The sequence below is a fragment of the Cynocephalus volans genome, chromosome 7 (genome assembly GCF_027409185.1).
Source record: "Cynocephalus volans isolate mCynVol1 chromosome 7, mCynVol1.pri, whole genome shotgun sequence".
NCBI lineage: Eukaryota > Metazoa > Chordata > Mammalia > Dermoptera > Cynocephalidae > Cynocephalus > Cynocephalus volans.
This window is the reverse complement of record NC_084466.1, coordinates 68,386,020-68,403,226: the sequence shown is the minus strand read 5'-3', so window position 1 is coordinate 68,403,226 and position 17,207 is coordinate 68,386,020. Positions and strand designations below refer to the sequence as shown.

Genomic DNA, 17,207 nt, shown 5'->3' with positions numbered 1-17,207 from the left:
GATCCTTCCTATAACCTTGGAAGATAGATAGAATAGAATAGGTATTACTATTAATATCATTATTATTATCCTCACTTTATAAATAAGGAAACTTAGAATAAAGGGAAATTAAGAGCCTTCATGGATTCCTTTAAGCCCAGTCCCAAAATGCTTCATCAAACCCCTTCCTGCCTGCCAGTCTGTCCAGACCTGAGGTCTCTCACTCAGCAGAACTTGCATACAGTGGCCTCTCAAACTGCAAGACCCTTCATATGCATGGGCAAGATCCTGTTTTCTTTATGAGGAAATTGAAGGACTGCCTCATTGGCTTTACAGAGAACAGCTAAGTCTATTTATCCCTTAATGTCTGTCCTGAAAAGGGCTTTGTGGACATGGTGCAGTGGAAAAGTCACTGATCTGGGTATCAGGAGGACAAGATTCAGGTTTGGGATCTGACATAGAGCTGTGTGATACTGGGCCAATTACTTAACATCTCTGGATTTCCATGTGTCATCCAGGAACTGATGACTTTACTATGTGGCCCCAGAAGTTCCTTCTACCTCTAAAAGGCTATGCTTCTAGATTCATGAAAATAGTAATTTATAATAACATTGCTACGTGGGTCTCCAGAGTAGCTGGGGAGCCTAGAAGAAGAGCTGAGTAAATTAAAGGTTGAAACACAATTTCCTTGCAAAATATTTAATTGAAGTTCTTGGGTATTACTTATTCAAGATGGCCTTCTAATGAAGTTGATATTTATATATTTATTCAAGTTACTGTAAGTCAACTTTGGAAATAGGCCAGTTACATTAAATAAATAAAGTAAATAAATTATTAAATAATGGTTTTGCTTTATTATTCCTCCTTTGTCTACTTCTACAAAAGGCTTGAGACAGCTCACGATGAAGTGCTCTGTGTTAGGCAGGTGCTTTGATTGCATGTGACAGAAACATAATCAGAAACTAGCTGAAGCTATGAGGAACACTTATTGGCCCAGGTAACTTAACTGTAGGATGAACAGGGTTTATCCTTATTTGGGGGCAAATGGTACCAGATGAGGATACCCACTCTTACTACTTCTATTTAACATAGTATTGGAAGTACTAGCCAGAGGAATAAGGCAAGAGAAAGAAATAAAATGTTTCCAGAGTGGAAAAGACAAAGTCAAATTGTCCCTTTTGAAACGTCCTGAAATGTTTCCCTTATGTTTTCTGCAGGTGACATGATCCTATATATAGAAAAGCCTGAAGACTCATTAAAAAACTCTTAGAACTGATAAATGATTTAGCTAAAGTTGCAACAGAAGAAAAAATAAACAAATGGGATTATATCAAACTAAAAAGCTTCTGCACAGCAAAGGAAACAATTAACAGAGTAAAAAGACAACCTACACAATGTGAGAAAATATTTGCAAACTATGCATCTGACAAGGAATTAATACAGAGAGTATACAAGGAACTCAACTTAGTAAAAAAAACCAAATAAGCCAATTAAGAAATGGGCAATGGAGTTGAATAGACATTTCTCAAAGGAAGATATCAACAGACACTTGAAAAAATGCTTAACATCACTAAGCATCAGGGAAATGGAAATCAAAACTACATTGAGACTTCATTTTACCTCAGTTAGACTGACTTTTATCAAAAAGACATAGAATATCAAATGCTGGCAAGGATGTGGAGAAAGGGGACCCCCTCCTACACTGTTGGTGGGACAGTAAATTAGTGCAGCCTTTAGGGAACATAGTATGGACGTTCCTCAAACAACTACAGACAGAACTGCTGTGTAATCCAGCAATCCCACTGCTGAGTATATACCCAAAGGAATGCAAATCATCATATCCAAGGGATACCTGCACTCACTTCCCATGTTTACTGCAGCTCTATTTACAATAGACAAGAGTTGGGACCAACCCAAATGTCCATTGACAGATGACTGGACAAGGAAAATGTTGTATATATACACAGTGGAATACTACTCTGCCATAAAAAAGAATGAAATACTGCCATTCATGGCAACATGGATGAACTTAGAGAAAATTATGTTAAGTGAAATAAGCCAGACACAGAAAGATAAATACCACATGTCCTCACTCATAAGTGAGAGCTAAAAAAATAAACAAAGAAATATATATTTAAAAGAAGGATAGAACAATCTTAATAATACATTGAACTTTCAAAAGGAGAGACCAGAACTGAAATTACCAGAGGTGGGAAAATGGGGGTGTTAGCAAGAAATTGGTAAAGGGCTGTAAAAAATAGTTACATTGTGTAATGATGAAATACACTAATTATTCTCATTTGATCACCACATATTGTACACAGGTATTGATATTCAACTCTGTATCCCACAAATATGTATAATCAAATGTATTTTAATAAAAAAATGCATATGGGGTGATAAATTCAGGTATATAACTTTCAGATGATCGAGTCTACTAACATTACATTCAATTAGTGGACTGATAATACTTCACATTGATTTCAGCAAATTTTTTATCAGTGTGTAAAGGTTATTTTGCTCCAACTTTGAACCTTTTGTTCAGTGTAGAACACTGAGCTGATTATACTATGTGACACTGTGTACAAGGGAGGCACTGAAAAAAAGGTAACATCAAGCCAGAGGCAAAGAAAGGAGTGTTTAGTGGAACACACTGGAACTTTGACATAAATATAAACGACATGTAATCAGAGCAGTAAACAATTGTACTCAGAGTATTTGAGTACAAACTGTGACACCGTGACACTGTCATAGGAAAACCAAGTGAGTAGTGTATTAATTGGTGATGCCTTTTATGAATACCATGTGATGTTGTTATTCTGCTCTAGTGCAATTTATGTTAATTTGGTTAGTGTACTCTTAATTTTTTTAATCCTTTCAATTTTGCTATTCCAACTTTTAGTATTTGAAGGTATCTAAAAAATCCCCAAAGGCTGAGAATCATTGACTTAGTAGACAGTAAAAATAGTTACCTTAACCGAACTAATTTCAAACTATGTGCTGTCCCTCCAGGGGCTAGGGAGGAGAGGAAAGGTCTCTCCATCTCTATGACCTTGAGATTAGTTCCAAGTGTATCTGTTGTGCATATTTGACTTCCACATAATTTACATTTAAAAGAAATTGTTCTTAACTAAAAACACACAAAACACCTTGAAAATCAGTCTTAACTGTTGCTTTTATTTTTTATAATATCTCCTGATGTTTTCTGGACTTTCAAAATTCTGTAAAAATTCTATTATAGAAATCCTCAAACACCCAAAGGTAGAGAAAGATTGTAATTATATTAATCTTATTATTGTACTAGAACACCACTTACACAATATCCAGGTTCAACAATTTTTAACATTTTGCCACTCTTGGTTTTTTTTTTTTTTTTTTTTCAATATTTCACATAATCGACCCAAAGGATTTTTATTTACACGTAATCCGACACTGGACCATCAGACTCTTTCCTCAAAAATAACTGATTATAAACGTTTGCACATTTAAAATAGGTTTTTTTCAGGAAATTGACAGGGGCACCCAGGACCGCCAGGGGGGTGGTCAGGACCCACCAAGCACAGGCCCAGCTATAGTCACCCTTCTTGCTTTATCTATTATCCATTGTTTTTGACATCACATTGTTTCATCCATAATTACTTCAGTAGTATGTAAATCTAACAGATAAGGATTTTTTAAAAACTCAAATTCACAATTACATTATTATATCTAACATAAATTGACATTAATTCTATAATTTCGTCTATTATCCAGTCCTTGTTCAAATTTCCCTAATTTTCTCAAATATTTTGCACTTCCGTTGAAATCACAGAATAAGGCCCATACACTACATTTGGTTAAAATGTCTCTTAAGTGTCTCCTAGCCTATGAATTTCTCTTTCCACTCTTTTAGCCTTTTTTGTTGAAAACATTGGTTCATTTGTCCTGTAGAACTTCTCACGTGCTAGATTTAGCTGTTTGCATCCTCATTCAACTCATTAATCTAATAACTTGTTCCTCTATACTTTGTATTTTTTCATGAACTTTCTGCTTCAGTGTGACTCTTGCTTAGATTCAGATGCATTTATCTGGGCACAGTACTTCCTAGTTAGCATCATGTGATTCTGATTGCTTTCCATCAGGAGGTGCGTGATGTCTAATGGTCTCACTTTTAGCAATGTTAACATAGATCAAGGGTTCAGTTGCTGTCATCTGACCTACCCTTTCACCTACGGCTTTCCTGAGCCCTTTACAGAAGCTTCATTGAAAATGAGGTCTAGTGAGTCTATCCAGTGGGAGCATTTTGAGTTTTTTATTGATTCTTTAATGTCCTTTCTTAGGGAAGCCTCCCATGCCACCCAATTAAAATTGCTCTCTGTTGCCCTTTTCTTTCTTTGTTCCTTCAGAGTATCAGTGTTCTATATGCTATATGTACTGTGTACTACTTATTTCCCCAACCACTGTGTAAGATTTATCCACCTTGATATGTATCCAGTGTATTTATTCTAACTGCTACATGGTATTTTATTCTGTGGTAAGCCACAATTTTTTTAGCTATTCACACATCCAGTTAAGTTGTTATTCCTTTTATGCAGTTACAAAAGTGGTGCAATGAATGCCTGTGTGTACGTCCATTTTACACTTATTGGAGAGGTTCTCTAGGGTCTGTAGAAAAGTACAGCAACCTAGGTTGTAGGTTATGTGTGTCTTCATCTTTATTAAGTAAAACTAATTATTTTCCAAGTGATTATAGCAATTTACTCTCTAGCCAGTGGTTTTTAAGAGCTTTTCTCTCACATTTCACCAACATTCTGTGTTGTCAGATTAAAATGTTTTCTTTGCCAAGTCAGTGAGTGTAAGTGACATCTCAATGTTGATTGAGTTTTAATTTCTCTTCTAGCAAGATTAACCACCTTTTCACATGTTTATTGATTATAGAAGAAGTTTCTTCTTCTATAAATTGCCTATTCACATTCTTTGCTCATTTTTTTTTCCATTTGGTTATTACTTTTTCTCATATATTTGCTGTAATTATTTATATACCAATAACTGTTTGCTATGTGCTATGCAAATATCCTAGTTTGTGCCTTGCTTTTTCACTTTGTTTGTAATTTTATTTAATATGCAGCTTTTAAAAATTTTTTAAGATAATCAATTTTATGATCTTTCTATGGTTTGTGTTTTTGAGTCTTATTTAATAAGTACTTCTCCACTTCAATGTTATAAAGGTAATATTTTTATTTTCTTTAAAACTTTTACAATGTTGTTTTCTTACATTTAGGTCTTCAATCTACCTGAATAGCCAATTTCCCCAAGGCTACTAATCTGTAATGTTGTTTCTTGTCATAAGCCAAAATATCTCTATATAAGTTGCTAACATTCTAGACTTCTTTGTCTTTGGTGTTGTGAAGTTTCACTATATGTCTTATTATTTTCATTCAAGAGTGAAAGCAAAACAGACCTTCAGAGAAGCAAAGCCTGAGAAATTGACTAGATCCTTACTGAAAGAACCACTAAAGGATATGCTTCAGGAAGAAGCAAACTGAAACCAGATGAAAGAATGGGGATGCAAGAAATAATGATGAGCAAGGAATTTGGCAAAGATCCAAAAAATAAATAAAACAAGCATTGACTATATAAAACAATAATCAAAATAAATGTTGGCTATTATAAGGGTTATTTAAAAGCCAGTCTCTTCTTAACTATGTCATAAAAGGCAGGAAAAGGAAAGGCAGAGAAAATAACAAAAAGAGTAAGGAAGGAAAATAAGTAAAGTATGGAAGATTTTTAGAAATTTGTGCTAGTCAACAACAAATTTTGGCACATTTTCTTTTTCTATTATGTTAATTAATAAAAACAACAATATGTGATTTTTTTAAAAAATTGAGAACTTTCAGATATTTCAGTTTGAAAGAGTATAAGCATCTTACAATGTTATTTTAATATTTTAAAAGTGAGTAAAATTAATCACCAGAATATGGAAACAACCCAAACATCCATCAATGGATGTCTAGATACTTAAAATGTGGTATATCTATATAATGGAATATTATTCATCCTAAAAAAGGAAATTCTGATACATGCTATAACATGGGTAAACCTTGAGGACATTATGCTAACTGAAATTAAAAAAAGACAAATACTGTAGGATTCTACTTATATGAGGTACTTAGAGTGGTCAAATTCATAGAGACTGAAAGTAGAAGGTGGTTGGCAGGGGCTGGGGGAAGAGAAAATGGGGAGTTATTGTTTAACTAGTCCAGAGTTTCAGTTTTGCAAAAGATTAAAAAGTTCTGGAAATGCATGATGGTGATGATTGCACAACACTGTGCATGTACTTAATGCCACTGAACTACACACTTCAAAATGGTTAAGATGATAAATTTTATGTTATGTGTATTTTAATTTTAAAAATAATAATATTGAAAAGTGAGAAAAATTATCCTTTGTAATGTGTTAATGGGTGAAAGCACCTCTGAGAGGGGGATCGATTATGTTGTGAAGGTTCCATGATACAGAGTCCAGTTCATGCCTGGTGGGGTCATGTCCAATCTACCCCTCACAGCTCCACCTCCAACTCCTCATTGGAGTCAGTTTTCCTAACATCTCCAGAATCCATTTCCCCTCTCTATTAGCACTCCAAGTCTTGAGTCAGGCCCTCATCATTTTTTACTTTGATTAACACAGTAAAATCCTAATCAGTCTCCCTTTTACCATCTATCGTCCATCCTGCAAGCTAAATGATTTTCCAAAAGCAAGAATCTGTTAAAAAAAAAAAAAAAGAAAAGAAAAGAAAAAAAAGAAGGAAAGAGGGAAAGATAATGGTTAACAATGTAAAATGAAGCAGAATAATCAAGGAGAAAATGCAGCCTGAGAAATAATTAATGGATTGGTGTCTTTTAGGACAAAATTAAAAGTAAAGTTGTGAAGATAGAGGCGAGATGACAAGGAGTGAGAAGAAAGCAAAGAAAATAAAGTGAAATTGCTTGTTTTCCTGGAATTATCTCCCCCATTTGTGTGCCTGGCAAACACTTAGTCTTTAATGACCAGTTCAATAACGTCTTCACAAATTCTTCCTTAATATCTTCAGGCAAAGTTGAGAGCCTCCTTTTCCCTACACCAGAGTGCCTTGTTCATGCTTCACTATGGAGTTTATTAAATTCCTCTATTTATTTGTTGGTTTTTTTTTTTTTTTTTTTTAATCATTTTCTCTCACTAGTGTGTGCCGTTGGGAGCAGATATTGTTTTCTATTTATCTTTGTTTAGCCAGTTTCTAGTGTGATGTGAACAATATCAGTGCTGGTTGAATGAATGAATGGTGTTGAAAGCATCTATACTTTTAAAGTAATCTTAATCCAATCAATTCTTCCCCATCCAGAGGAAACCTATTACATGAGAATCTATTGGGAATCTATCTCCCCTACCACTGTCAGGCACACAGTTATTATGCATTAATATAGTGCCCACCCATAAGTTCCATCCACCATGTAGGTCTAGAAATGCTTCCATAAAAGAGTCATATTTTGCCTGTAACACACAGGCAGCCACCAATTCTGCCTGTAGCTGGCTAGCCCTGGATCAACACATTTTGTTCACGACTTATAATTTCTTCTGGAGAATCTAATTACAACTCCAATGCTCTTAACTCTTTTTTTTTCAGAGACTGACAAACTATAGTCCACAAGACAATCCAGTCCACTACCTGTTTTTGTAAATAAAGTTTTATTGGAATGTACTCATGCTTATTTATTTACCTATCGTCTATGGCTGTTTTCATGCTACAATAGCAGAGTTGAGTAGCTGCAATAGAGACTGTATAGTCTGCAAAGCCTAAACTATTTACAATCTGGACCTTTGGAAAAAGTTTGCTGACTTCAGTTTTAGTTGATAAACTAAAACTATTTAAATAAGCATGATTTCATTTCTTACATATGTTAGGTGAATAGGACAAGCCTTTGATGTGAGCTCTTACTACTATACCTAAATTATGTCCACATTGAAATTCATTCTTCCACTTTTCATAATCTCACTTGGGTAGTAAAAGAAGTGAATGCTATAACATAATTCAGGATTTACCATTTTTAGTTAGCTCTTCACCCATTGTTTTCCTCTGGCATACACATGGTGCTGTTAAAATTGTAAGTGAAGACTCATTTTAACTTACATTAGTAACTTCTGTTGAATTATCCTGGATTGCTTATTAAGTGAGCATTACTATTCACATTATATCTGTAACAGATGAAAAAATTACACTCAGAGAAGAGGGTGATTCCCTCATTAGCCCGAGGCCCCAGGACATGCCTAAATATGCACAGACCCTCCCCACCCCCCAATACTTGGTTTTCCATGTGGAGCTCTGATTTTGCTAAAAGAAGTCTAGAAACTGATGTAGTCAGGCAACTCCCTGCTGGTTACACATCTGTATAGAACTCAGAAGTATTGTTTATTTCGGCAGAGATCTGGAATAGATTATCCTTAATAATTTGGCTCCTGAAATGGCTGTTTCAAATGCTAGACTGTAGTGAACTAGCACATTGTGTGAGCACTCACAGCTAAATCATGATCCCTTTGTTTCTGCAGAAGTCCACTAGAATGTAAGCTCCCTGGGACTCTTATCTTGTATCTCCCCGTCCTGAAACAGTCCTTGGCACATAGTAGGTACACAATATACATTTGTTGAATCAACTAATTATGCGAATTTCATCACAAATATGGAGAATCTTAGGGAGGATTTTTGAAGATGAAAGACAGTTTAAGCTCCTTCAAATTTAGTATGGATATTGAACTTAGAGGTTTTAAAGCATTACTCAGCCCTCTTAAACAGGAGTGTGTGTGTGTGCGTGTGTGTGTATTTAAGGTAACCTTAGTGATGGGTACATAATCTATAGCCAAGAACAATGCACAAAATCTAACAAGAGGACAAGACTTCACTTCTGTTTAAGGTGTAGAAAGTTACAAGTGTCTGTACTCTTACTCTAGCAATGAGAACAGGTCAGAAACACCACAGAATCATGGTTTTATTTGTTGTTGTTTCTATTTGTATGTTTTATGCCCATCACAAAACACAGAAGACAAAACTACGTTAACTAAATTTCAGAAAGGATCAAGCCCTTTCTAGAAGAGAAGAGCCCCACAGCTGCTTTCATCCCTAGGGACGTATCAGAAGGATCCCAGAAAGGGAAGGGAGAAACCAGTCTATTTTTAAACAAATTTTGAATGATTGTATGTGGGCTGGCATAATAGGTTAGAATCAAAATGTGCCCCAATAACAGAGCTAGTCTGTAATCAACCAGCCTCTACTGTGTGCACGGGAGTTGTACACTGAATGTTAATGCCAGGATAGGAGAACTTAGAAGTACCCTCCAGAGAGGTGCACAAGGTCTTTCCAAAGTATGAGGAAGTGGCCTGCCAAAAGCTGGAAGCAAGGCAGGAGAGGTGAGAGGGATGCTCCAAAGCATACGAATTGCATTGATTGCAAGGAATTCCCTGTTAAAAGCTGGCGGCAAGGCAGGAAAGCTGAAAGAAGTCCTCTCCTAAGAAGCATGGAGTTTTCACCAAGTGTAAGGCAGCAGCCTACAAAAGCTGAGGGCAAAGCAGGAGAATCCCGCGAAATGCCTCCTTCCTCCCCAGGCACACCAGGCCTTCACTAAGTGCATTGTACACTGGGGAAAGGGCATGGAATGGACAGAGCTATCCTAAGGCTTGAAATGTGGAGTCAGAGCTGTAGAGCAAAGAAAAGGCCCCAGTAACCCTAAATGTTGATAGCTGGGTTATAAAGCATAGCGGTATCCTGTAGTTTGGAAACTTGGGAGCTGGACTGTGAAGCTTGGAGAAATTTCTAGTCTTGTTGGCTCTAGGATTCCAAGGTATATTGAAAGAAAAGTCCTGATCCCACTCTTAAAACATTGAAATCAGTCATGAACTGAATTCCAACAAGCTGCAACAAAGCTCAGACCCAGCCCAATTACAGATCAGATAGATCCTGTCTCCCAGTCACAGAGGACTGGCAGTGCAAGGGTCATGGCATTTCATAGGAGTAAGTATTATTTGCTTCAGTCTCTATTGTGTTGATACTAAATGGCCAGCATACAACAAAAAAAGTGTATATATCATCAGTGTTTGATAGTGTCAACAATGTTTAAGATAGATAAATAGCAATGATACCATGTTCATAAAGTTTCAATATTGTTAAGATGTCAATTGTCTCCAAATTGATCTATAGATTCATCACAACCCTAATCAAAACCCAACAGATTTCTTTTGTAGGAAATGATAAGCTGATTCTAAAATGCACAAGAATGCAAAGAATCTAAAATAGCCAAATTAATTGTGGAAAAAAAGAACACAGTAGGAGAACTAAGACTACCCAGCTTCAAAGCTGAGTATAAGGCTTCAGTAACCAAGACAGTTTGGTACTGTCATAAGGACAGACACAGAGATAATGACACAGACATTAGGTCTAGATGACAGAGGATCCAGTGACAATAATAGTCTCTCACATATATGGACAAGTGATTTTCGACAGTGCAAAGGTAATTCAGTAGAGAAAGGATAGCTTTGCAACAATGGTAATGGAACATTTGGATATACATATGCAGAAAAAACAAAACAAAGAAAACTTTGATCTACACCTTGCATCATGTATAAAAATTAAGTAAAAGTGTATCTCATATATAGGCATAAAATGTAAAACTATAAAACTTCTGGAAACAGAAGGAACAAGTCCATGTTTCTTTAGGTTAGGCAAGGATTTCTGTGATGTAGCAACAAAAGCATAAAATTAAAATTGGTCTCTATCAAAATCAAAGATTTTTGCTCCTAGAGAGACACTGTGAAGAGAATGAAAGGAGAAGATGGACTGAGAGAAAATAATTCTAAAGCATATATCTGATAAAGGACTTGTATCCAGAATGTATAAAGAACTTTCAAAACTCAATAATAAAAAAGGAAACAACCCAATTAAATATTGGGCAAAAAATTTGGACAGATACTCGGTAAACAAAGAACATATACAGATAGCAAATAAGCACATGAAAAGATACTCAACATCATTTGTCATCAGAGAAACGCAAATTAAAACCGTGATGAGATAACACTCCACACCTATCAGAATGGCTAAAATTAAAAAGGCTGGCTATATCAGATATTGGGGAAAATGTGAAGGAAACATACCTCTGATATATTGCTGGTGGGAATGTAAAATGGGCCAACCACTTTGGAAAATTTGGTGATAGTTTCTTAAAAAGGTAACATGCGTCTACCACATAACCCAACCATTCCACTCTGTGATGATTAATTTTATGTGTCAACTTGACTGGATCACAGGTTGCCCAGATATTTGGTAAAACATTATTTTGGGTGTGTCCATGGGGGTGTTTTCTGAATGAGAAAAAAATTTGATTCAGTAGAATGATTTTTTAAAAAAGGCAGATTTCCCTCCTTAATGTGAGTGGGCCCCATCCAATCCATTGAAGGTCTGAATAGAATAAAAGTCTGAGTAAAAAAGAATTCTCTTTCTCTGCCTGTCTTCAAGCTGGGGCATTGGTCTTTTCCTGAGTTTGGTCTTAGACTCAGACTGGAACTTACACTATTGGCTCTCCTGGTCTCCAGTTTGTCAACTGCAGATCATGGACTTCTCAGCCTCCATAATCACATGAGCCAATTCTAGATACACACACACACATACACACACACACACACACATAAGTATATATTTGTACAATTTGTGTGTCTTTGTGTGTGTGTGTGTCTGTGTGTACATATATTCTTCTATTGGTTCTGTTTCTCTGGAAAACATTAGACACACTCCTAGGTGTTTACCCAAGAAAAAATGAAAACATTTGTCTATTCAGGTATTCAAACACACACAATTATAGCAGATTTGTTCACAACAGCAAAGAATTAGAAATAACCTAAATGTTTCAACAGGTAAATGGATAAACAGAATGCAGTATATTCATACAATTAAATACTATTCAGCAATAGAAAGGAAGGAACTATTTGTACACACAACCACATGGATGAATCTTAAAACCATAATGATAAGTAAAAGAAGCTAGACACAAAAGACTATATACTGTATAATTCCATTTATATAAAGTTTAGAAAAAGCAAATTAATCTACAGTAACAAAAAACTGATTAGTGGAGGAGCATTGGACCACAAAGGGGCATAAACAAACTTTTGGGTGTGACAGGAATGTTTTGTTTAGATTGTTGTGGAGGTTTAATAGGAATGCATATTTATCAAAATCATTAAATAGTACACTTTGAAGGGATATATCTTCTTTTATGTATATTATACTTCAGTTAAGTCATTTTAAAAAATGGATATATATCTTTATATATACACAAATACATAGGAAATGATTTGGATGGTCACTTTTGTACAGGGAGGTAGACTGGGAACTTTACTATTTTATTCTACACATTTACAGATTTTTTAAATGTGCTATAAAGTATATTAAAATATTTATTGTAAAAATTAAGATATAAAATTTAAACATCCAATTTCATAACAAAGATTGGGGAAGTTGACAAGAATTCTTTGCTTGGTGACACTTTACTCAGGCTCCTGAACCTTCTCCAAGGCCCATCTGTGCACTCCCTTGTAAAATCCAGTTTTAACAAAGGACCCTGCTAAGTGTTTAGCAATTACCCTATCCTCTATATCTGATCACCTTCCATATATAACCATGTTCCTCATCCTCCACCATCACCAGGTGGTGTCTGGTCACCCTGACCTGTCCAACAAGAAGATGTTGTTTTAGCCAGAATCCCCCTTGCCCCTGATGTTTCCTCTTAGTAATTTTCCATCCACTGATCCGCTCCCTGCTGCTTGGCTATAAATTCCCACTTGCTCATGCTGTATTTGGAGTTGAGCCCAATCTTTCTCTCCCACTGCAAGACCCCATTGCTGTAGATCCTATGCCTATTACGATGGTCTTGAATAAACTCTTCTTTACCATGCTTTAACAAGTATCATTGAAAAAAATTTTCCTTAACCAAGTACAGAACCTTTAAGAAAAATTACAGATTATCCATAATCTCATCACTCAGGAAGAGGCTTCTTCATGTTTTGATTCAACTTAAACTAGTATCATGTGTGTATGTGCTTGGAGTACGATCATACAGATACACATAAAATTGAGATCATTCTGTAAGTAAACTTTGTTAACTGATTTTTTTTTTATTGAATATTATATCACGAGCATTTCCAAATATCTTTACTCATCATTTGAAAACATTTTTATGGGAGTGTAGTGTTTCACTATATGGAAACAACATAATTTACTTAAGCTATTCCTTATGGTTAGACATGTGAATAATTTTCCATTTAAAAAATTATAAATAATGCTTCAATAAGTATACATAGATGCTCAGATTTTTATGCATCCATACTTATTATCTCAAAATGGATTCCTAGAGGTGGAATTTTTAGATCTAAATCAATGTGGATACTCCCCATTTTGCAGGGTTCAGATATGACCGAGTTTCTGTTAAACATGGCACCATGTGAAGACAGAGCTGCCTGCATTTCAAGGCTGTGGATGCATATGCCCACAATGCTATTCCAAAAACTGTGCCTCTTTACATTTGCATTAGCAACCTGTGCTATACTCCAGCCAAACCTGGATATTGTCACTTTAAAAAAATCTTTATGATATGAGAGGCAAAAACATAGAATTTAAATCTTAATTTTTCTTTTATTATGAGAATGGCTTAACTTATATCATGTTTATTGGTCATTTGTATTTCTCTCTTTGTGAATTGTAAACTACTTTATATTTTGAAGCAAAATGCTCTGCAGAGGCAAAATGGAATTTTTAAATAAACTTTATATCACTATAACAATTCCTCTACTCTCTATAAAACTTTCAAATCTTTAAATCACCACAATATAATTTTTAAAACATATCTTGGATAATATCAGTGAGGATAGAAGTGGTGAATAAATGGTCCATAATAGACAAAAGCTGCCAGAATAGAAATAAGTGAAAAAGAAATATAAACCTCAATATCTTCCTTCAGTTTAACTCAAAGTTTTCAAACCCATAAAGTTTGGGTGGACTCAGAGTTCTAAATCAAACCATTCCTTAGACACACAATTTTCCATTTGCCGTGAAAATAAGCTGCAGTTTGTTTCTTACTGTAGTTGTTGGAAATATAATGTTTCAGGTTAATAGTATACTTATAATATGTAACTTTTCTCTATCAACGTAATAAAGACCTGTTTGGAATGATGAAATTATCATTAGGTAAGTGAATATAACTGATCTGAATGAAGCACATCTGTTAGGATTACAGGACAGAGAATATCAAATTAAAATGGTCTTCCAGTGTCAGGACTCAGGAGGGGTAGGGCACGTAGTAGCCACTCAATAAATAACTGCATCAACTAGAGTAAATGATGACTAAATACATGTATTCCTACTCTCTTAGGACTTTTATTTTTAGTGTCTAATGAGATATGATTCACAGACAATATAATGCACAGGACTTAAGTATTCAGTCTAATAAGTATTCACAATTAATTACTCCTGTGTCATCACCACCCAAAACAAAATACAGAATACTTCCATCACCCCAGGAAATTCCTTCATGCCCATTTCCAATTAATTACCCACCCCCTAAACCCAGAGACAATCATTTTCTATACAATAGTTAGTTTTTGCTGTTTCTTGACTTTATGTAAATTGAATCAGCAGTATGCATTCTTTTGTGCAGGGATTATTTTGCTCCATATAATAGTTTTAAGATCCACCCATTGCCCAGGTATTATTTCTTTTTACCACTGAGTTACATTTCATTGTATAGATATTCTATAATTTGTTTATCCATTTTCCTATTGATGGATGATTATTTTCAGTTTGAGGCCATTACGAACAAGGCTGCTGTGAACTTTGTTGCCCAAGTCTCTTTATGGACATAAGTCTTCATTTTTCTAAGATAAATTCCTATGAGTGGAATTGCTGGGTTTGGGGAGAATGCATGTCTAACTTTATAAGAAACTGCCCAACACTTCTCCAAACTGGTTGTACCATTTTATACCTTCACTGGCAATGCTTGAGAGTTCTAGATTCTCCTCATCCATGCCAACACTTATTATCAGTCTTTTTTTACTTTAACCATTCTAGTGGGCCTTGAGTGGTGTCTCACAGTGTGTGTTTTAATGTAGATACAAAGTTTCATGAGTTTTGACAATTTTTTAAAACCAAGTAATCACAATGTAAAACAACGCTTAGAACATTTCTGTTATCTCAGAAATTTCCTTGTGCCTCTTTTAGTTAGTTTTCTTCTTTGACAGGCAACTACTTTCTGACTTCCATCATCATAGATTTTTGCCTGTTCTAGTAATTCAAATAAATGGAACTATACAACGTGTTTATTATCTACATCTGCATAACCAATGCCACAAACTTAGTGGCTTAAAATAATAGCCATTTATTATCTTACAGTTTCCATAGGTCAGAAATCCAGCAGAGCCTGGCTGAATTCTCTGCTTAGGGCCTTACAAGGCCAAAATCAAGGTGCTGGCTGAGCTGAGGTTCTCATCTGGGGTCAGGTCCTCTTCCAAGCACTGGTTGTTGACAGAATCCCTTTCCTTCTTGTACTTTCCACTTGGACCCCTCGGTCTTCAAGCTAGTCTAAGTTCTTCTCGGGCTTTGAGTCCTTCTGACTTCCGTTTCAGTCTCTGCTTTTAAGAGCTCTTGTGATTAAGTGGGTGTACCAGGATAATTCTAAATAATTTCCCTATTTTAAGGGTAACTGATGAGTAACCCTGACTACACCTGCAAAATCCCCTTTGCCATGAAATGCAACCTATACATGAGCATAATAACATGACAAAGGTCATAGGGGCCAAAATTTTGACACCTGCAATAAGTGTTCTTTTTTGTTCATTTGCTGCAATCAGATCAACATCTATAAGATTCAAGCATAGTTTTACAATTATCAGTAGTTTTAAACTTTTTTTTCTTGAGAGTGTTACATTCAGGTAATATATTATAGTCTGTTTTTCCACTCTCCCAGTAGACTGACATGTGTTTTACAGTTTTTTTGTTTTTTTTTTTACTATTGTGGATAAGAATGCTGTGAATATTCTTTTACAAGTCTTTTGTTAACATATGTTTGTATTTCTCTTGGTAAGTACCTAGGAATGTAATTGCTGAGTCATAGAGGATATGTATATTTAATTTTATAAGAAACTGCCCAACATTTCTCTAAATTACTTGTACCATTTTTTTACACTCCCAGCAGTAATGTATAAGAGTTTCAACTGCTCCATATCCTCCCCACAGTTGTTGTTGTCAGTCTTTTGTTTTTTTTTTGAGTAGTTCTAGTGGTTGTGAAATTATATCACATTGTGGTTTTAACTCGCATTTTCCAGATGATTACCAATGTTCAACTACTCTTCTCATGCTTGTTGGCTATTCATATGTTTTCTTTGTAAGCTGTCCAAGTATTTTGCTCATTTTAAAAACTGGAATTTTTAAATTAATTTGCATATATCAGGACACAAGTCTTTTGTCAGATATGTATTGTGAATATTTTCTGCACTCTGTGACTTGCCAATTCATTTTCTCAGTGATGGCACTTGAAGAGCAGAAAAATTTAATTTTGATGAGGTCTGATTTATCAATATTTTTGCTATTATGGTTTGTTTTTGGAGTTCTGTCTAAGAATACTTACCTTTCTAGAAACTGTATGGTGATAGATTCATTTACATCTAGTGCCATGATACTTTTCTAGTTAATTTTTCTCTACAGGATGACATAGGGATTAAAATTTATTTTTTAATAAAGATATCCAGTTTTTGCTAGAACCATTTATTATTATTATTATTATTGTTGTTGTTGTTGTTGTTGTGTGGGGAGTTTTCTGGTAAAAACTGGAAAACCTGCTAGACAAATTTTAAAAGAGCTGTAACACTTCTAGCACCATTTATTTAAAAGACTTTCTTTTCCCCTTTGAATTGACTTGGTACATTTGTCAAAAATCACCTGAATATATATGTGTAGTGTTGTTGTGAGGTGATAGCACAGAGGAATCCAAGACCAACATTGGTTTTATAGCTCTTTTATAGTTGACAGCTCTTTTTGGTGTTAGAGCTCTTTTTCATGTTACAATGCTTCATTGCTTACAAGCAAGGAGAGCAGGAGCATTAGGCTCCCCAAATGAGGGAAAAGGCCGGCCTTATATAACCAAAAACTTCCCACCCAAGTTCTCATTTAGGTCCTCTTATGCAAA

General features: G+C 35.1%; 1 non-coding gene across 1 annotated transcript; it reads right to left on the bottom strand.

Moving 5' to 3' along the window:
- Positions 1-16,829: 16,829 nt before the first annotated feature.
- On the bottom strand, positions 16,830-16,891 carry LOC134382855 (U7 small nuclear RNA). Its single transcript, XR_010024117.1, has one exon. It is a non-coding gene; the product is annotated as a U7 small nuclear RNA (small nuclear RNA).
- Positions 16,892-17,207: the final 316 nt, after the last annotated feature.